General features: G+C 44.7%; 1 protein-coding gene and 1 pseudogene across 2 annotated transcripts in view; both read left to right on the top strand.

Moving 5' to 3' along the window:
- Nalf1 (NALCN channel auxiliary factor 1) overlaps positions 1–22,562 on the top strand; it is a 454,783-nt gene that overhangs the window by 384,113 nt on the left and 48,108 nt on the right. The window lies entirely within an intron of this gene.
- On the top strand, positions 5,990–6,902 carry LOC142856688 (mitochondrial glutamate carrier 1 pseudogene; annotated as a pseudogene).

Here is a 22,562-nt window from a genome sequence, read left to right as displayed (position 1 = left end):
GCATTTCAAAGCTAACCAAGATATGGTATTTGTTTCCTTACCTGAAGGTTTTCTTTAAAAGTTTGGGTTGTTTGACAGTCTATGAAGTACTGCATGGTAGAAAATATACGTTGATGTTGACCTACAATTTCTTGAAAACAACTAAAAATCATGGTTTACAAACTACAAAACTCCTAAGTCAATTAATTTCACTGCATTTGCAAAATGTGTAGGATTTTATTAAGAATCACCAAATGTACTTGTCTTCTCATCAGCCTTGATTGTTCGCCATGTTCAGAGAGTCCAGTTTTAACCCATGCTTTTTCAGTCACAGTCCAGCTGGCCTTGGTGAGCTCCCAGTAGATCAGCTCCACTGTCTCAGTGGGTGGGTGCACCCCTCATGGTCCCGACTTCTTTCCTCATGTTCTCCCTCCTTCTGGCACGGGGTTTTGATCCTACGCAATGTGCTGGCTTTGTGGGAGCCTAGCCAGTTTGGATGTTCACCTTTCTTTTTTTTTTTTTTCTTTTTTTTTCCCTTCTTTTTTTTTTAATTTATTTATTTATTAAAGATTTCTGTCTCTTCCCCGCCACCGCCTCCCATTTCCCTCCCCCTCCCCCAATTAAGTCTCCCCCCAGCCCGAAAAGCAATCAGGGTTCCCTGTCCTGTGGGAAGTCCAAGGAACCCCCACCTCCATCCAGGTCTAGTAAGTTGAGCATCCAAACTGCCTAGGCTCCCACCAAGCCAGTGCGTGCAGTAGGATCAGAAACCCATTGCCATTGTTCTTGAGGATGTTCACCTTTCTAAGATATGGACAGAAGGGGGAGGACCTAGGACTTACCACAGGGCAGGGAACCCTGACTACTCTTTGGACTGGAGAGGGAGGGGGAGAGGAGTGGGAGGAGGGGGAGAAGGATGGGAGGAGGGGGAGAAGGGTGGGAGGAGGAGGAGAAGGGTGGGAGGAGGGGGAGGGAAATCGGAGGCTGGGAGGAGGTGGAAACTTGGGGTTTTTTTCTTCCTTTTCTCAATAAAAAAAAAAGAATCACCAAATGTAACTAAAATCTTAGCGATTGTGGCACAGAGGTGGAGAGATGGGTTAGTGGTTAAGAACACTTTCTCTTCTTTCAGAGGACCCAAGTTCAATTCTCAACACCCTTATGGTGCTCAAAGTATCTGTAATTCCATTTCAAGGGTTCTGATATCTTCTATGAACATTTCACACAATGTGCACATAACTATATACAGACAAAACTCATGCTCATAAAACAAGATACTTTTATAATGATATTATTCCCTTTTGTAGAAATGTTCAAATTCAGCCTAATTTTCAGTAATTATGCTAATTTTATATGTGTGTTTGTATCTATATTATGCATATATGAATATGACATTGTGTATATATTATCATAATTTGATCATAAAAATGTCTGCAAACTTACACTTAATTGCTGGTCTTGTCACATGAATGTACTTATATGTGATGTATAGAGAATCACAGTTTTGTTTGAGTTCATGTTTAAGAAGTTCATTTGCAATGTGTAACTGCCATGAATTTTCCGTGTAATGTTAGATACAATATATCTGTGCTGTGGTTCATGAGATACAATGTATCTGCACACAATGTATCTGTGCTGTGGTTCACAAGATACAATGTATCCATGCTGCGGTTCACCAGGTGCTATGTATCTGTGCTGTGGTTCATGAGATGAGAAGACAGTGGTCCAGTTTCAGAAGGGAGAGGAATGAGCCTTGAGACCATAGATTGCTGAGACATGTGGCTCACCACTAACACTATGCATGTGCTTCTAACTGGTAGCTAACAAATGGCTCCAACTTATGTACCAAAACTGACAACTGTTTGCTCAGAGTTCTGTAGGCCATGGCCAGCTGCTGGCTAGCTTCTCAACTCAGAGTCTCTCAACATCTCACATATTATTGTGGGTTGTGTTCAAATAGCAGCTTAAACCACCTTCTAAGCTCACCCAGGTTGTTGAATAAATCCAGTACCCTGCGACTCTTACTGAGTCAGCACAAATGCCCTCAGTGCCTCTGTTCTCTGAGTTGTCCTGACTTCTGTTATCACTTGGTCAAACCTCCAGGCTTACAATGAACTCTGGAGATACATTGGGTTAGGTCTGAAATACTCCTTGTTATCACTATTAGATGATGAACACCCTTAATGATAGCCTCCCAATCCCCCTTTGAAGCACTTTCATAGAATCTTGGTAGTTACATCAAGTGCAAAGCCCCCAGGAATGTCTTAGAACTCTGCAGACTATCAGCTACCAAAAGAGGGATGCCATCAAGACATCATACATACGAAAACAGGATTACTGGTAGTTCTTGATGTTGGGAGTAGTAACTTGCAATGAACACATCTAATTTCTTTAAACTTCTTGAAAATATAAAGGCTGCCAACAGTATTATTTTCTGTGTTTTCCCCTTGAATAAAACAGAAAATTCATTCCATCAAAATCGTTGATGGTGTGTTCATGTCCACGCTGGAATGTAAAATTCTATACTTGAAATCATACCCAATATTTGAAGAACCATGGATTTAATCTATTCATATTCACTCTTTGATGTTTAACATTTGAACAGCTTAGGCATATCTAAATTTGGAGGACACGGGATATGATGATGAGAAGAATGAAAACAGAACATGTCCGTTTTTTCTTAGTGCAAAATAGAGTATTCTGATTGGTAGTTTATAGATAATAGAAATATCGAAAATAGATAGTTGATAAATGATCGATATAGATGATAGATAGTTAGATAAATGATTAAATAGTTAGATGGTAGATAATAAATAGGGAAGTAGAAAGTTGAGAGGTGATAGAGGAAATCTAACAGATGATAGGTAGATAGACAGATAAATAGATATAGTTAATGGATAGCTGGATAGAGGATAGATAGCAAATAGATGCACAGATGGTGGATAAATGCTAGACAGAGCACAGATGGGCAGATGATGATAGTAAACAGGAGTATATATAGATGAATATAGACAGCAGTTAGGTAGGTGCAGAAATAAAGAAGTGTTGGTAAATGGCTAGTGTTATGTTGAGCAGTTTATCGCATATCTGACTTAGGATCTTTGTGAAATTTGCAAACTGAAACTCTAGGAGAAACTGGTTGTGAAAGGAGCAGGGTTACCAAGTAGGAATGGCTATGGCATGCTAGGAATAGAAAAAAAAAGAAAGAAAAAAAACATTGTCAAAGGGCATAAGAGTGTCTATCAAAGATGGGGCAGGCAGAAATGCTGGGGCATGTTTTCCTGGAGCCATGTCAATAGGCCCTTAAGATCAGAATAACACATCAAAACTTGTTTTCTGAGGCTAGCTTTTGAGGCCTAAATAAAGCTTGTGTCTTTGTGTATGTATAAAGCAATAGCTTCTCTGTGTATGTATATAGCAATGGCTTCTCTCTAATTATTTTAAAACTCATAACAAGATGGCTGATAGCTTCAGGTTACCATGTATCAAAATTTATGCAATATTTCCAGGAAAGTATTAAAATGTATAGACTTTCTATTGGAGTCCCACTTAAAGTATTACCGTGGTACATGGTGCATGGATTGCCCCCAGGAAACACTGACGTAAATTCAGCCTTGGAGAAAAGGACCATGAATAATTCAACTAAAGAAATGGCCAAAGTTTGAGATGGAAAGATATTAAATTTTCAATGTTCTGGAAAAATTTGATTATTCCAGGAAGAGGAACTTTAGGTAGCTGGTCAGTCTTAAATAACTGTACATCACTCACAATTAAAAGTGACACCATGTGATAATATCACTACTCATATTATAAAGTAGAATTTCTACTAATGTTGCAAGAGCTTCCCACCTGTGTTGACTGACATTCTAACATAGACAGCAGTTGCCTGCCCTGGCATCTCTGAGTGGATATGATGATGAAGACCCATGACTCCCTAACATGGACCAGCAGTTGCCTGCCCTGTATCACTGAGTAGATGATGAAGATGAAGAGGCTCACTCGTCATCTTTCTGAACACGACTCTCAGAACTCCAGAAGAGTTTCTGTGAAGAAATTCTCCTACGAAAATAATAAATTTAAACTTGGCATGCAATCTTCCTTTAAAATACCTTGAAAACACTGAAAATTTTCCAGTTAGTGCCCTCATGGTGCCCATATTTTCTAAGGTACTTCTGTTTTGAGTAAATAACATTACCAGCCTTTAACCAATAAACAAAATTTTCCATCTGCCTCCCAATCTATTTTGTTTGCTTCTAAACACCTCTCCGATCTGTTTTCCTCCACACACATTTCTCTCGTTTCATCTAGTTCCCAAGGCCTCCCCTGCTGATTGCTCTGTCTTCTGAAGTAACCTCCTCCCACTCCCAATTCCCTGATTTCTCATCCAGTCTCGACTCGGAAGCCAGAGGGATAATAGAAACACACTCATCTTGCCATCTTACCCCTACCACCTTAAAATAAATTGCCAGTGGAGAAAAATAAAGCAAAGCATGTTCCTTCTCCAGGCTGCTCCTTGCTCTCTGAGACTCACTTGGAGACCTCTGTCTGGCTCATGCTTTAGTCTCCAGCTCGCTGGACAGCTCAGTCTCTGGCTACTGAACACAGTGCATCTTCAGATTCCTCTACTCTCTGCCCCCTGCCTTCTAATCCACTCAATTTGCTTTCCGGTTCTCCTTTTAAAAATGACTTCTTTTAGAATATCCTAGGATTCACCCACCTTGATTAATACCCTTCCAGCTTTAATTGAATGTTTGGTTTAGGTAATTGTGGAAAGAGAGGAATGCAGCCACGAAGCAAAGAAATTCCCTACTTCCTTCACTCAGTTTCCTTCAATAGCACAACCAGGGCATCAACAATAACATCATGTATCCACAGGCTGGCTGAGCTTCACTCCCGTGTGTGTGTGTGTGTGTGTGTGTGTGTGTGTGTGTGTGTGTGTAGCTGCCTTCTGTGTTTATGCATATGCAGTCCTGTATCCATGCCTCAAAGACACAATGTGGTCTCCTCACAGAGATCCTCTTTTGCAGGCTTGCCCACATCGTCCCATTCCTTCCTGGTCTCCAGGCACCTGGTCATGTCTTCACGTCACCTTTCTGTGTTTCTTTTTATTATCAATGTATGCTTGCGCCATCACTCAGCTCATAACGTTCTTTGTCTATTTGCATGTGGTGGTCATAGTCCTGGTTAGACTCAAAATTCATTAGGTTTTGTTGACCAGTCTGTGTACAATTTCTATTCCATCACTATGCACCAAGATAATTCCATTTTTCAGGCTACTCTCGCACTTCAAAAGCAAAGATGAATAAATCACATGTGGTGGGGAAAGCTTTATTCAGGAACCAATGCACTAAGCAAAACCTGAGTCCCAGCGCTGGATCTTCCATGTGTTATTCAGGCTGCAGACAGGCCTGGGCCAGCTGCATAGTGAGATCAATGGGAACATGAGCGAGCACGTGCAGAATCACCTGGCTTGCTCACTACTAAAATGGTTGTGCTCTATGGCTGATAAAACGGTGGAGCTTCTTCTCAGGGGTCGAACTGATGCTTAAGCCCTTAGTGAAGATAATAGAGGAAATGTTCAGACTCAGCCTATCCTCAGGGCCAAAGCCGCAGCATCGCTGAGCAACGGAGGGCATTTCATGTGCAACCCTACTTAATGTGTTATCTTCTGATAGTGTCCAAAGTCCCATGTGATCTTTCTATGACACTATACACCCATGTTCATAGTTTGAGTAGGTGCATACATGCACACACAAATAGATAATCACGTATATCTAATTACCTAATTCTTCCCCAAGAAAAGCCACAAGCCAGAGGTTATAAAACGCACAGAGAAACAAACAAACAAAAACAGGAATTAACCCTGGTGGCAGAAATTGCTCTGAAGGTGTGGACATCTCCTTCCCCACCATCAGCCACCACCAGAAGCCACCCACACTGTCTTCATCAGCCCCTACCCATCAGGGCCTCTGCTTATATCACCTGGCAAATCAGCCTCCTGCTTCACTTGGTCTAAATGACTGATACGCAGACTAGCCTGTCGGGCAAGTTCATCAATAGTAGCATCACAGGGCTAATTGGGGTCACCTGCGTGTTCCCCATTGACCTGGCTCAGAAAGGACTGCAGAACCAGAAGAATGGCCAGCGCGTGTATGCCAGCGTGTCTGACTGAGCTACTTCGGCAGGTCCAGGGGAGCAGCAGCAAACCTGACCCTGCTCACCCCCGAGAAGGCCATCAAGCTGGCAGTTAATGGCTTCTTCAGACATCAGCTCTCTAAGGGTGGACAGAAGCTGACCCTGTCTGAGGAGATTGGCAGACTGCAGGGCTGGCACCTGCCAGGTGATTAGGACCACCCCCATGGAGACGCTGAAGATCCAGTTGCAAGATGCAGGCTGCATTGCTGCTCAAAGGAAGATTCTGGCTGCCCAGGCTCAGCTCTCAGCCCAGGGAGGTGCCCAGTCCTCAGTAGACTCGAGGAACTTCAGTAGAGGTTCCATGGGCTGAGGCTATGACCTGCTGTAGAAATACAGCATTGCTGACCTCTGCAAAGGACTAAGGACCACTCTGCTCAGGGATGTCCCGTTCTCCAATGTCTACTTCCCCCTGATTGCCAACCTGAACCAGCTGGGCTGCCCATCTTCCAAAAGGTTATCTTTCTGTGTGTCCTTTCTGTCAGGCTGTGTGACTGGGAGTGCGGTCACCATGGCTGTCCACCCCTGTGATGTGAAGACTGGACTCTTCACTTGAGCTAGGTGTCAACACGGACAAGCAGTCAGTGTTTCTAGACAGTCTTCTAGCAGTCGGGAAGATCTGGAGACATGAGGGCCCCTCAGCCTTCCTGTCGTACACTGGGCATTGCCCCATGAATGTCTACTTCCTGGGCATCATCGAGTCCCTGCTGTGGCTGCTGCAAGAACACCGGGCCTGAGCCCATGTCTACTTCTCCCCCATCCTAAGGGCTAGGACTAGAATATGGTGAAGAGCACAAGCCTAAGGCAGTCTGGTCTCTCCCCAGTCCTCCCCATCACACAGGAAGGTAGGGAGAGGATGCACAGTCCAGATGGATGGTGCACACAGAGGCCCCACAGGGTCCTGAAGAGAAAAAAAAATTGGACTCTAGGTCTTACATATGTAGAAAATGTTGAAATCTGTGCGTTCTTCAATCAAGTCCCGTCGAGACAGTCCTGTCTAATCTCCGTACCCCAGCCTAGTCCTACCTGGCCTGAACAGTCCCTGAGACAGAGCTGTTCTCTGTACTGGGGCCCGCAGGTCCACTGGCTCTGGTGTCCAAGGTTCTCCTGGTCTACAACAGACACACACACACACACACACACACACACACACACACACAATTATTTACTGAATTTGCTGTGCCCGCTGTGCACACATGGCTCTGTCCATCTGGCCTGCCATTCCTTCTGCCTCCAGCCAGCCTTGCAGCAGGACTGGAGTGTTCTACCCTCATGTGAAGCTAGGGTTCCTAGGCTGGGTGTGCTGCCACATTCAATCCTGATCCCAGGCATCCCACACATACTCTTCCTAGTCAGCTCTTGGGCCTCCATTCCGTGTGGGTCACAGAAAACTTGAGGTCTATGGTGGGGCAAGTTGCCCCCCCCAACACACCCCAACAGTCAGCTGACCAAGCTGCATGGGGATGGACCCTTAAGGTCAGTTGCCTTTCCCTATGGGGTCAGGCTTCCTGTGCCGTCTGCTGACCCCTTGAAATCATTTAGTTCTCCAGCCTGGTAACTCTTTAGAGAGAGCCCTACTCCTGGAGAGTGCTTGTGGAGGAAGGGCAGGCATGATGGCAGAAGCCTGGGCCACCCAGCTCTCTGGGCCTCTGTTCATATTTGGCAAAACTCCATCCACCCTTCCAGCCATAGATCCTCCCTTCTGAATCAAAGCAGCTCCCTCCCCTGTTCTGGCCATGGGATTGTGTTTGGTGATTGACTAAGGGGCTGCTGCTGTGTCCCTCAAGCCCCATACCATCCAAGAAGGCTCCTTCCCAGTGGCACTACCTGGGGCTCAAGCCTAAGCAGTCACCACTTCACTGTTGCTCCCAGGAGCCTCCTCTCTGGTCAAGTCTGTACTTTCAAAGCTGCTTCTACTTGCAGAGTTGTATTTTTTTTTCCCTTTTGAAGAGTTTTACGAAGTCGTACCTCTTTGCGTCTTGTCATGGAAAAGATACATAAATTTTCTAAATAAAACAAACAATCAAAAAACTGCTGCATTCTGGAAGAATGAACCCAGCAACGAAAACCAGACAGTTGTGCAGAGTGGAATATCATCTCAGCGAGACAAGCAGCTGTCTGCTTTCTAGGACACCTGTGAAGCACATCACCGTGTTCACGTACAGTGAGCAGTCATATGCGCTTTAAGATGGTGAAACTGTGATTTCTTCCGTGGTGGGAAGAGAAAGTAGCATGAGATAGTTTTTCACTTAATAGCACAGAACAAGCGTGAGGATTTTGTCCTTGTTCCTGCTGTCCCGCTAGAAGCGAGACCAAGGCCAACCCAGGGGCTGGTGTCTGCCTGTGGGCCATGTAGGAGAATTGTCTGCAGGAGAGGGAGGTTCCTACTGTCTGCAGGATATGCAAATGATCTGTCTGCTGCATCACCCATCAGCCGGCATCCCCTTGGTCTGATTGGTGATATTAGGAAGAGAGATTACATGCCTAATAAGGTCCCCCAGACACCTGGATGCAAATAAGGTCAAGTATAAAGGGCTGGGGTGTGGTCTGGTGTCTGGGAAGATGCCTTACATAGCACATACAAAGCCCAGAGTTTAACCTCCATCCAGCACCACGCAGACTTGGTGTAGAGGTACACGCTTGTAGTCCTGGCACAGGGGAGATGAAAGCAGAAAGGTCAGGAGTCCAAATCATACTTATCCTTTTGGTACACAGGGAGGTTAAGGCCAGTCTAGGCTACGTGAAAATGCTGTCTTTAAAACAAAAGTATAGGAAATAGTAACTTTTCATGAGACAATACCTCCATCATCTCTCCCCCATCAGAGCTCCCCTGCATCCAGCTGACCACAAGCACTATCTTCTTCAGGTATGTCTTAGAGATGGGGATTACATTTATGTCACTTCGATGGATGATAAAAGACAAGTTGCTGGCTAATGAATTGCACATGGCAAAAGTGGACCCCATGCTAACAGGGCAAAGAAATTACAATGGCTTCTGTAAATTTTTAATTTTGGGAAAATCCCATGGAGTGCCTCATGTTTCTTTTTTAGAATAACTTTTATATCTACAGATAAACTTTTGTTTTTAAAAGTACATTAAAATAGAGAGAATCAAGTAGTATACCTTGGCCAGAAGGAAAATTATCCGGAAAGTGATTATACAGACCAGTGAGCAAAAGAAAAGCAAAAGTGCACAGTGTGGAGGAGGGGGCATCAAGATTATAAGAAATTCATGAACACATAATTTCATAATGACATGCTTCTCTCATGGGAGAGTTTGAATATCACCATTGAACAAAGTGATTTAAAGACTTTTCCCCTCAAATCTATTTAGTCTCTGGATTTGTCAAATGCAGTCTTTGCATTAATCGGATGAAAGCTTTCTCAGATTGCACAGTGCTCAACTAAATTCTTAGCCTGCCCACAGCATCTGCTGCCCCTAGGAGGTGGCTGTAGAAACCAGCAGAGCCGAAAGGCAGGATCTGAGTTCTTCCCACACCATTCTTATCTAGGGAAAGCGACTGGAATGATTTTCATAGGGAAGAGATATAATAGGATGGATTCTATGGACCATTAACTAGTAAATGAACTATATCATCCAAAAAATGTGCTCCATCCTCCACACTCAGGGACTGCAGTGAATCAGAAAAGGGAGTCCACACGCTTGTGTGTATGTGTGTGTGTGTGTGTGTGTGTGTGCTAGCATGTGCGCACACATGTGTGTTTATTATCAAGACAGCGAGTGTCAGGAGTGCATATATTTGCTCTAATTTTTGTGGGATATTCAGAACCTGAATATTTGTAAATGTGGTGTAGAGCTCATTTGAAGGTTCAGAAGAGTCCTCTTGGATCCCTAGTTACTCGGGTCTGTTATGGTCTGAAAGAAGTAAGACTCTGCTGACCACCCGGGGAAGGTCTGGGGAAGTAAGACAGACCCTGTCCAAGCTCTCCTTGCTGTTTGTAGCCTCTGCTGAATGTTCAAGGTCATTGTTCCCGATACCCACACCTTAGTGTTTGCATCTGCTTGCCAGCTAATAAGTTCCTGACTCTCACAATTGAAGAAATGCTCACGCACTGGGCACCAACTGTGTGTGTTACAATTATGACACACAGTGTGATTGGCCCCTTTAACTTTCCTGTAATACAAAAGTCACCCATATAAATCCAAAAGATCTTGTCCAGCCCTATGAGTGCTTGGTAATGACCTAGAGTTCCACAGTGCGCTCCTTTGCCATGGCAATATTGGACAAAATATGAGACCGGAACATTCCTACATTGAGATCATCTCAGTGCTATATTACTATAAGTGCTGCTTCATTGTCTGTGGTGTTTTGAATGATAACTTCATTCAATCGTACTTATCAGTTAATGTGAGTCCTAAGCATGTAAAGAAATAAAAATGTCAAGTTTATTAATAAGTATGGCTTGTTGGTAGGTCACATTTACAGAACTGAAACAAAAAATAGTGGTTAATGTTTTATTTGAAGATAGATTTGTAAAACGAAGAGCCAGACCTGGCTCTGTGAGTTTAAAATTAGTTAAATAGGCACTAATGTTGAAATCCTGGGAGAATTAATCTAAGTTCCAGAAGTTAATGATCTGTCCATCGACAAATGGTCCCAGAAGTGCTCTAGAAACCTCAATAGCTTAGCTGTATTCTCATGCTTCAATACTTAGTTAAAATGGAGACGGGAGGAATGATAAGTTCTTTTGACTATCAGGCTATGTTTTGACATTGACATATTGAAGTGGAAATATTTGAGCTATGTTCTCTGATGTGCTCAAGTCAATGAACACATAGAGGTGGGCCACCCTATGAGATCAGGTTAAGTCAGGAACTCCTGACTTGTCCTCTCCCTTTTCTGACATTTTCTTTGATATCCTCTTCATCTATGTTAGCGTGATTAGGTCGCTGCTGATCTTCAGGTCCTATACGCGATGATTCCTAGGGGAAAATGGAGAGAATACTTCTGTTTCAGGATCACTAACAACAGTCGCACCCATGAACTTGAGTAGAGAGGCACCTTGTCCCAAAGTGCTCATGTCAGGAAATAATAGAAAATGAAGTAAGTGCTGACAGGATGGAGAGAAACAAGCAGACAAGTAACCAATATCTGCATCTTCTGGGGCTCCTGGGGACCCCTGTCATAGCTGGATTCAAAGAAAATAGATTTCAGAATGTAGAAGAATAGACGGGAGTCAAAACGAGAGTTTTCCATTTAATGCCCCCCTTGCTCTCTTTCTGATAACACAGATGGACTCATAAAGGACAAGTCAACTGTGTTCCTATTAATAAAATAGGGGTCACCTTTGTCTTTGTAGAATTTGGGACTGGAGTTCCATTGTTCGGAACACATTGTCTCATATGCCAGCCGCTGTCTTGAAGAAAGAAAATGATGATAGGCTTCTAGACACCTTTATAGTTCAACACTCTTTTCCTACTATCCAAAGACCGCTGTGGTTAGTTTTAACAGCAATGTATTACAATCTAGAATAAACATGGAGAAGTCCCAGGGTGGGGCTGAATTGTGAACGCACCTGTGGGCACTCACCTTGATTATTTAGGTGAGAAAGCCTGCCCGCTATGAGCAGCACTATTCTCTGGCCTTTGGATCCTAATCCAAAGAGAGAGAGAGAGAGAGAGAGAGAGAGAGAGAGAGAGAGAGAGAGAGAGAGAGAAATCTAGGTGAACCCTGAGCATAAATGCATTAATTTCTCTCTGCTTTTGAGTATGAATGTGATGTAACCAGCTGTTTTAAGTTCCCTGATGTCCCCATTTTGACGGTCTGTAACCTGTAATTGTGAGCTCGAATAACCCCTTTCTGACTCGGGTTACATTTTGTTCAGTAATTTATCACAGCAACAAAATGGAAACTAGTACAGATACAAAAATAAATCAATCAGTTATCACTAAGAACACAGTGTGTGTCATACAGCTTATCTACCTTGAAAAATATAAGCCAATTGACAGCAGCAAATTCCACGATGAATTTCTACTTCCGGTGGTATTTCCTTGAGTCCCCTCAGCAGCCTTTAGGCTTTGTCGCGTGGTTTGCTCATTATTTTCTTGTGGTCACTTAAGTCTTGGCAAAGGTTGGGAGAGGAGCCCTGCCCACTCCTCCCCTTAGCCCAGCAGTACTGCTCCTAGCCTGTCGAGCGCAGTAACAGATAGGGTTAGGACACAGAGGATATGCAAGACTCTGGTGGTTAGGTGAAAGACGCAGGTACGATTACTAATGTTTCCAATTTTACCAATTTCCGACCCAGAAAAGCCAGTGGTTCCAAATCAGAACTGAAGGAGGTGGTATGTCCGATGCTTCAGTGACATACAGACATCCCTGAGGTTCCAGGCTTGAAGGTGAGGAGGAGAAAGTGATGACACACACAGAAAAAGAAGAGAAAGCAACTCGAGTCCCCCTTTCTAAGGTGCATAGCACAGAAGGGGACAGCAGAGGCTTTTGCATGGAAAGCTCGCCAGCATGTGGAGAAAATAATATGCCTAAGCAGCAAAGACGCGGGCTGTGGTGCATGCTTTTCTCTGATGTGCATGATCCCTCGGGGTTGCTAGAGCCCCAGGGAAACAATTGCCTTTTGTACACAATGCCATCCTTTTTATAAGGAAAGGTCTCATTTAAAAGGCAGCCATGATGAATCATTCCTCCAGAGCCTGGCATTCAGGGGTCATTTGCAAGCAGAGGGCAGAGGAGAAGGTATAACCAGCTTTTGAATAAGGTCCATCCCACTGTGCATCAGGTCAGGGATGTATAGCTGCTTTCTCTCTCTCTCTCTGTTTTTAAATTAGGCGTAGGGTAGGCAAGCATGCCCTTGTAAGTGCAGAGACCTGTGGAGGCTGTGAGGGGGGGCATCGTATCCCATACAGCTGGAGCTAAAGGCAGTTGTGAGCCACACAAAGTGAGTGCTGGGAACTACACTCAGCCCCTTTGCCACAGTGGTATGAGCTCTTAACCACTGGCCATCTCTCCTGTCCCTGTTACCCTATCTTAATCCTGTATTGCTACCCCTTATAGCCTCATATCTCTGGTTCTCAGCATTGGCTTTTGCAGTGTATGACTTGACCGTGCCTCTTTCACCATGGCCTTGTATTTCTCTCCCCATCCCAAACCCCTCCAACCTCTCTGTGTGGTTTGCAAACTTCAGTGTTCCACTCTTTCATTTCACCGGCTTTCCAGTGACATGAGCTGGAATACCCTTTCCAGTGACATGAGCTGGAATACCCTTTCCAGTGACATGGGCTGGAATACCCTTTCCAGTGACATGGGCTGGAATACCCTTTCCACTGACATGAGCTGGAATACCCTTTCCAGTGACATGAGCTGGAATACCCTTTCCAGTGACATGAGCTGGAATACCCTTTCCAGTGACATGGGCTGGAATACCCTTTCCAGTAACATGAGCTGGAATACCCTTTCTCACTAAAGTCATTTCTGCAACCTAACATCTGAGCAGGGTTTTATATAGTAGCCGACCTAGTATATGAAAAGGACCACATTTCTGGTTCATCTCTCAAGTCTTGGAGGCCTCCATGAAATGGTAGCCTGGTTTCTGCTAAACTTCTTTACAGATGCAGACAAGAAGGGCAGAAGTCAAGACGGCTTCAGAGAACCTGCCCGGAGTTCCCCCTTTCACTTTTGAGCAGAATGTGAACTCTGGGAAGGTCCCAGGTGGTCTCTTTTAGGTTGTTGTTATCTGGAGGCACACATGTTCCTCTTCACTTTGAACACCCTTCATGTGTTGGCGGGTGTCCTAGAGATGTCTCTCTGTGATGTCGCTTTTTAATCCTCACCAGTGTGGTCCCCTCATAGACTGACCATCATTGTGGCCCCCCTTGCTTTGGGGAATTCATTTGGTCAGTGTAGCACAGTGTTCTGTCTGTGATGTCTTGAATGCAGAAAGACTGTAGACCACTTCCTGTTCGTGCTGGAAGCGCCTCTGTCTCTAGGAAGACAAGATCATGCAAGCATGTCTGCTCCCGCACGATCCCGAGAGCTCACCACAGGCATGTCATTAGCTGTGATAAAGATCCCCTTATGAGATCAGCCTGCAGCTTTGCATCTATGCTAATTACGTTTCAGCACTGTAGAATGCTAACCAGTTATGACCTTTAGACCTGCAGGCTCTATTCCAGCTCCATCTTTAGGCAAACGGATTAGCCGCGCAGTGAATGCAAAATGTTTTGTTTCATGCTGGCTTCCAGTGTGTGCAGGCAAACAGAGTCCTACACTGTAAAAACAGAAACAAACATTTCATTTTGCTTGAAATACAAATGCACAGCATCCAACTAAATATGACTTTTTATGCTGTCGAGGGAGGAGTAGCAGTCCAGACATTGAACCACTTGAAGCAGCATGTAGCCAGAGTAGGTCTCTGACCTCCTTACACATGGCAGAGCTCCCTGCTGCAGCCCCTCAGAAACAAAGGGAAACCCATCTCTGATTCTCTGAGGTCTTGTATTAACTACTTCAGTGCTTTCCCTAAGAATTCATCTCAGATTAAACTCAAAACAGAAAAAAAGGAATGAGGGAGGATTGGCACAACCACCTGGAAGGCTCCAGCCGCTGCAGAACTTGCTCTAACGCCCCTCAAGAACATGATGTACGGATGAGCATTTTGGATTCCTACAGCTAGTTGAAGATCATGTGCTCTGTGAGAGGCGACTGTGGTAACTTTGGAGAGTCCAGCCCCAACAAATGCTGTGGCTTACTATTAACAGATGAGCAGGGGACTTGCAAGGAAGAACTGGGCATGCATGTGCACACATGCACTTACTCATATGTCACTAATTTAAAGAATGTTGCTTTGGATTGGGGACAGCTTGACCCTGTGAGTTCCTGTGTTGGTGGCTTAGTCATAAATGCAGCAATGCTGAGACTGTAGGATCTTCCGTGGGGCGTATTGAGAATTCTGTCCAAAGGGGATGATGTTCTGTTAGTGCATGCTGTAGCTGCTTTGCCAAGAGCCAGGAGCTGAGAGAGTAAGTTGACGCCTCAGGCTTCAGGCCCCTCAGCTCTCTGTTCCTGTTTCTCCTTCCTATATGATCTCCCTTTATGGGTTCCCATTATAAAGCTACCTATCACACGCTCTCCCCAGAAACCAAACAGATATGCTCAGCTAATTTTGAATTTTCAACACCCAAAGCTATGATCTTTAAGTTGATACAAAAAAAGTAAAATAGGGGCTGCTTATAGCAGTACTAGGTGACCATAGACAGCAGTGTTTTTCTTAAGTCATCACCCCACATTGGCCCTTCTTACCAAACGAGCCCCAGTTCTGTGGATACCTCTAATTAACACAAGCTTGAATTTTGACTGCTCCCTAGCGCTGGAAGAGTAGAGTTGACGGGGATGTATATAATCAAAGATAGAGATGAAGCCAGACTCTGGGGATATTCTGTGCTCATACATATTCCATCCTTGAGTCTTTTGACTGAGCAAATAATGTCTACCGGTGGGAAAGAAGTCTTGTTTTCCAAGCTAGAGAAAAACTCGCTGGAGATGGAGTGGCACCAGCTAGAAGGAGGTGCGGTTGCTCAGCTACTGAAACATTGTTTTAATGAATTGCAGGGTACTGTTGCTCAAATGCTGGAGGATTTCTGTAACCACTGTGTCTCACCAGGCAGCACTGACACACAGAAGGCAGATTTAGTTAACTGTAACTTAGTAATGTTTCCTCTAGTCCATTCTTAAGACAGGGGAGTCAACAAAACAATGCCAAGCCTTTGCTTACATTGTTTGCTGACTTTCCAAGCTAGATACGCTCATCATGACTGATTTCTGATACAGCACCAGGCAGCTGTAGGAGACACATCATATGGAAATATTCAATGTGCTCCATGAGGGCTGTGGTGACCATAAACACAGAATAATGAGTAAGAAGCAAGAAACAGGGTGATTTATCTCTATTTCTGTATTCATTATTTTTTCTTGTTTATTCAACAAAGTATCTGATAAAAGCAACTTAAAGAAGAAAGGTTGTTTTTGACTCGGAGCTTGTTTGTTAGTTCATCAGTGTGGGGAAGGCACTGTGAAGAACGCTTATGGTGGCTGGTCTCTTTCATCTGCAGTCAGGAAGCAGAAAAAGTGCTGGTGCTTCTTCTTCTTCTTCTTCTTCTTCTTCTTCTTCTTCTTCTTCTTCTTCTTCTTCTTCTTCTTCTTCTTCTTCTTCTTCCTCTCTCTCTCTCTCTCTCTCTCTCTCTCTCTCTCTCTCTCTCTCTCTCTCTCTCTCTCTCTCCTTTAGTTCAGTAAGGCTATGTGCGCAATGCCTGTGCTTGCCCAAGCCGAGAACTTGATGAATGTTAAAATTTGTAAATTCTTGATGACCCTTCTCCACATGCTCACAGATTCGTTGAGTTTTCTGTCTGCAAACCAGAAGGAACGGGCTGCATGTCGGCCTGGCTCTGCTTCCTTTACCGTATGCCACTGACAGGAGAATCGGCAATCTTCAAGACGTCTGTCCTTTTTCTTTGTCCTTAAAATAAGAATTTCTGGTTTGTGAACAAAATGGTCAGATGCTTCCCATGAACTACCTACAATTTCTTCCCATGAGGCAGACCATAGGAAAAAGTTTTATTGACGTTTTAATGATTAAGAAAATTAAGATTACCCTGAATACATTCTGAGTTCAATCTTACAATTTTAAAATAATTCTGAAAAGGAATCATGACATAATGTGACTTTTCAATATGTCAAATAATATTTATCACCCACCACCGTGAGTCAGGATAATGAGACTGAGTATTTTTTGTGCTATAAGGCAATAGGCTAATAATGACTGTAATTATAGTATTAGCTTGATTTACAATGCTTCTCTCAACCCTAGGTTAGTTGATAGGGATAAAACCAGGAATAATAGAGGTGCCGGGAGTATGCCAACCAGAATCAGCAGAGGTCCTCTTAGGTTGGGTGTGCTGACACTTCTTTAGTGTTTTCTTTGTGTTAGCTCAGGCTACCCCACAGGAGGTCACCTCTCTGTAAGCAGCTGTGAGTCTTGTAGTTGTATGAGTGACCCTAGAAGCTGCTAATCACAACCCTCATAATAGAGTTTGTGCTATGGTCTACATATTTTCATTGTTCCTTTTAAATATTTTTATGCTTCATGTCCACCCAAGTCTCTAAAAGCTTCCATAATTTCTAGTTCTGTCTCCTCTCTTCACCTAATCTTCAAGAGCCGGTTTGAGTCTTAGATCAAACTAAAAGCTCTTCAGCAGCTACAGGACTACCCATATGAATCCAGATGTTGGCTCTGCTCCATCCATCTGTGCCACCTTGGTAGCTTCATGTTTCCCATCTCTGACCCACAAAGTAAGGATGGTAGTGGCATCCCGCCTACAAGACCACCATGAACTTGAAATGGGGATGTCTTTCAGTCCATATCCGTATCACTGACCCTTGGTGGTTGTCAATTTGTCCAGTCACCACCATGCCTTTGTGTGTTACTTGGTTGCCTGAACACTTGAAGCATTGGGAACATTGGAGCCCACTGCCTTTTCTAATCTTGTCACTCACATCTGCAGCAACAGACACTGTAGAAATGAAAGCAGAGGTGGGGGACCTGATGTGATGAGTTGCCTGCCTGAGAGAGATCCAGTGTGACTCTGAGAGAGAAAGCCCTGTGCATGACACCATTAGCCAAGCTCTGAGAAGTGCAGGAAGGGCCCATGGGGAAATGGGGGGGGGGGGAGTCCATGCAGAAGCTTTGAATCAGTACGGAACTGAATCTACCCAGTGCCTACCCTGACCCCATGTCTGGAGAGGAATATCCATAAAGAAAGCATCTGGGTGCTGAGGCAGAGGAAGGACTGGAGACAAGCTGAGGTCCCTGTGTCTGAGCAGCTGAGGCCTCATGGAGAGAGTAATGCTGTTGTAGGATGAAGAAGCCTTGATAGCAGACGCCAGCACACCTCACAAGTGCTGGACAGAAGCGGGAAAGGGCTGAGGAGGTTCTTCTGGCCCTAGGGCTCTTCAGGGCCTTACTAGAGAGAATAGGGTGAGAATCTTGGGGGGTAGCCCCAGGGCACAGGTATCCTTTAAAAAAGAAAAAAAAACACTCCACTGTTGCCTGCAAGCCAAAAACTATGGTCTGACACACAGTGTCACTTTTGATTTATGGGCAGATCGATCTGGAGAGAGCCTGCTGGCTGGCTGACTAAGTGGCTGTGCTTCAGTGCCCCCAAGCTGAAGCTGCCCCTGGGAAAATGGAAGTCAGGAAACTTCTCAAGTACAGAGGGAAAATTGAGAAAAAGAGAGAAGGCCCAGGAAGAAGAAAACAAGAGACTCGGTTCGAAGGTTTCTTATAGGTATAAACCAACTCAACTATTTTTAAATTTGAATGGAATTTAAGTGTGTGGTTTATGATGGCCTTTTAGAGAACATGTCTGCTCATAAATAGAAAAAAAGTTTAGCTTCTGGTACCCAGTGGGGCAGACTGTGGCTCCACCGCTCCCTGGACCCCTCTAGGCCCAACATGCCTTTTCTCCACCCAGCCAAGCTCTTCTCCATCTTAGCCTTTGCTCAGGGCTCTTAATACTCAAGAGCATTAGGTTCTTTTTAAAGAGGACCTGAAGCGCCCACTACTCTTCTACAGACCCCATGTCTCCCTTTGCCTTTATTTACACGGTCTGTTTATAGTTCTTTGATGCTACTTTTGGAAAACATACAGTAAAATAATTAGTCCACTCATGGAGACCAGAATGTAGCCTTCCATGCACTATTCTTTGGGGGAGCAGATGCAATCTCTCTTTCTCTCCAAGTCCACAAGTGAAGCTCCCAATCGAACATGCATGGAAGTGTTTCTCCTGTGCCGCAGTGCAAGAGACTCCAACAGCAGCGGTACTCCGTCCACGTGCCTCTCACACCTCTGCGACCCCACGTGATAAACTGCGTGTTCCTCTTCCTTCAGGCTGAAGATCTCTTTGCAGTCCCATTAAAGCTTCTCAGTTTTATTGCAGGTCAGGTCCCCTGGCTGTTATCTGCTAGAAGTGGTGTGAGGTAGAAACTGATGTCATTATCCACCTGTGGTGAAGGCTGTGAGTCCTCCAGTAGTTCACGGGAGAAAAATCTTCCATTAGCTTTACTAGATGCATCCCCCGAGTTGCAGGGGAAATCACCCAGCCCTGATGGCGCATCCTACTTCCTAAAGGACCTGGAGTAAAAGGCCGGTGTCCCAATCCCACCTTCAGTGGATCTTCCTGGTGGTACTCACTGGGAGTTACTGCATCATCGTAAACATCTGCTCAAGAAAGTCTCACAAGCACGTAAGGCTAGGAAACGGTGATTGACAGCAGCTGACCTAGTGTCCTTGAAAAGAATCCCATTGACAGCATGATGGATTGTCTGTCCACACGCGAATGAAAGGCTCTATGAGTAATTAGCAAACATAATTTAGTTAGACTCAAGGTCTTTGACTCTGCAAACCTGTTGTGTCCGTTACAGTCAAGCAACCCGCCATGTTATTACACATTTGTGTTGGCCAGAGTTGAGAAGCCATTTGGAGATCTGGAGAATGACATTTTAGATAATATAGCTCCCCCCACTCCCGCAGATTAAGTCTTTCATGAAAGAATAAGATTCTTGATAAACCCTAATATTTATTTTCTTGGCATGAATTCTCATAACCACCCACTATAAGCTTGTGACAGAGTGAAATGACCTCTGTTCTTGAAATAAAAACTGAAGAAAAAGAGGTCATGAGTGTGAGAGGCAGTTAGAGAACATAGCGGGAATTTTGTGGGGAGGAGGATGGGTGAAAATTATGCAGCTGCGTGACTTATGTATTAAAGTCTCAAAAAATAAAAAAAAATTAAATTAAAACATTTCAAAGAAAAGCATTGCTTTGATAACAACTAGAATAAAAAGGGTTTGCCATCTTAACTGGCAGTTTTGAGTAGCACAGAAGTATTATTCTCTTTATATGTAGTAATAAAACGTTGTGGGCCAGGAAGTGTTCTGAAGTTTCTGCTTGCAGCCTGTAGTGTTTAAAATACGCATTAGCGTGAAACAAAACATATACCTATGTATTATCATCGTCATCTGAAATTAGCCTTTCGGAACTAAGCAAATCCTATATTCAGTGTCTTTAGTCACATGAGTTAGCATAAATTTAACTTGTTTAAAACCTGAGTGCTCTATATTGTGACAACAGAAGGCTGTGCTTTAACCTGTGTGTGCAGAATGCCCAGTATTACCAGGCTCTTTGATTGAACTGGGACAGCATCGACATTAGAATGCACTCTGGGCTGGTAATGCTCTACACCATATGGTGGCCAATGGACGACGGAGAATTTGCAACAGGCCTGGTACAACCGAGGACCTAGAATCTCACTCTAACATAGTTTAAAGTTAAGCACGGACATGAGTAGGTACCATTGGGAGGCAGCTCCAGGGAATGAAAGGAAGGAAGGAAGGAAGGAAGGAAGGAAGGAAGGAAGGAAGGAAGGAAGGAAGGAAAAAAAGAGAAGAGACAGAAGTTTTATTGACTGAGACGTTCTCTGGAAGTCGTTAGGCCACAGGGAATTTTGGGTCTTGACTTGCTTGTGAATACTCTACTTTCAAAAGCAGCCTGCAGTCCCTGAGTAAGCGCGAATCATTTGGATAACTAAGCCAGAGAGTGCTCTGTGGAAATGATAGCTTGTGGCTGACTTCTGAGCCTGCTCTTCTCACCCCAAACAGCACCTGGGTATTATACAGTAAAAACACACAAAACACTTTCTTCCCGTTTTTGCTGAACTCTTGCGTTGATCTCCCCCCTCCCCTGTTTTTTTGTTCTCTGACAGCAATCCCACCCCTTGAAGAGCTGCATTTTAAGTCTCCTGTCTCTTTTCATTTTCCATTTAGAGGGGCTGCCCTTTCCCATCCATGGCGGCTGCAAACGGTTGGCAGGCACAGCCGCAATCTCGAATCATGCACACAGGAAGCATGTGTTTTCAGGGGTGGGTACAGATGTCCTGTGGATGGAGACTCAAGATGCTTGATATCAATGGTCCTGTTACCCCTTTCCTCTCTAAGCCTGTCTTATGCGCAGACGAGAACCCAAGAGTCCTGGCATGGTGCATTTCACAGCTCACAAAATACAGCTCTGCATTTGTCTAGACGTCAGAGAGACAATGGTGCAGCGTGCGGGGCGCAAGGGGGGGGGGGGCGGTGGGATAGGGCGGGGGACGGACAGAGGGCGGGGCGCGGAGGGGCGTGGAGGAGCGCGCCGGGCAGGGGCGGTCTGTTTCTCGATTCTGCCTCTGTGCATCCAAAGCCCCAAAGTCATTTCTTAATATCCGTGCCTCCCTTGTTCTATTCTAATCTTATTCCTGATCATTGGTTTTTGCTTCCTACATTGAATTAATTAAATTCCCTCCCAGTCCCAATACAGATATCCCCCAAGCACCCTAAGAGACCAAAAGCTCCTTCACATGGGTGTAAGCTCAGTGTGCGTTTATCTCATGTATAATACCCTTTTTGCCTAGTATTTGAGACAGTTTTTTGTTCATTTTTCTATATTAAACATTATTTTATCAAAGTTCTCTCAAAGGTGCTTTCTGTATTTGTGTGTGTGTGTATGTGTGTGTGGTGTGTGTGTGTGTGTGTGGTGTGTGTGTGTGGTGTGTGTGTATGTGGTATGTGTGTGTGGTGTGTGTGTGTGTGGTGTGTGTGTGTGTGTGTGGTGTGGTGTGTGTGTGGTATGTGTGTGTGGTGTGTGTGTGTGTGGTGTGTGTGTGGTGTGTGTGTGTATGTGGTATGTGTGTGTGGTGTGTGTGTGTGGTGTGTGTGTGTGTGGTATGTGTGTGTGGTGTGTGTGTCTGTGGTGTGTGTGTGTGGTGTGTGTGTGTGTGGTGTGTGTGTGTGGTGTGTGTGTGTGTGGTGTGTGTGTGTGTGGTGTGTGTGTGTGGTGTGTGTGTGTGTGGTGTGTGTGTGTGGTGTGTGTGTGTGTGTGGTGTGTGTGTGGTGTGTGTGTGGTGTGTGTGTGGTGTGTGTGTGTGTGGTGTGTGTGTGTGGTGTGTGTGTGTGGTGTGTGTGTGTGGTGTGTGTGTGTGTGGTATGTGTGTGTGGTGTGTGTGTGTGTGTGGTGTGTGTGTGTGGTGTGTGTGTGTGGTGTGTGTGTGTGTGGTGTGTGTGTGTGGTGTGTGTGTGTGTGGTGTGTGTGTGTGGTGTGTGTGTGTGTGGTGTGTGTGTGTGTGTGGTGTGTGTGTGTGTGGTGTGTGTGTGTGGTGTGTGTGTGTGTGTGGTGTGTGTGTGTGTGGTGTGTGTGTGTGTGGTGTGTGTGTGTGTGGTGTGTGTGTGTGTGGTGTGTGTGTGTGGTGTGTGTGTGTGTGGTGTGTGTGTGTGGTGTGTGTGTGTGGTGTGTGTGTGTGTGGTGTGTGTGTGTGTGGTGTGTGTGGTGTGTGGTGTGTG

This window comes from Microtus pennsylvanicus, chromosome 9 (assembly GCF_037038515.1).
Source record: "Microtus pennsylvanicus isolate mMicPen1 chromosome 9, mMicPen1.hap1, whole genome shotgun sequence".
NCBI classification, from domain to species: Eukaryota; Metazoa; Chordata; class Mammalia; order Rodentia; family Cricetidae; genus Microtus; species Microtus pennsylvanicus.
Note: the sequence above shows the minus strand (reverse complement) of the source record. Positions and strands in the feature narration are given on the sequence as shown.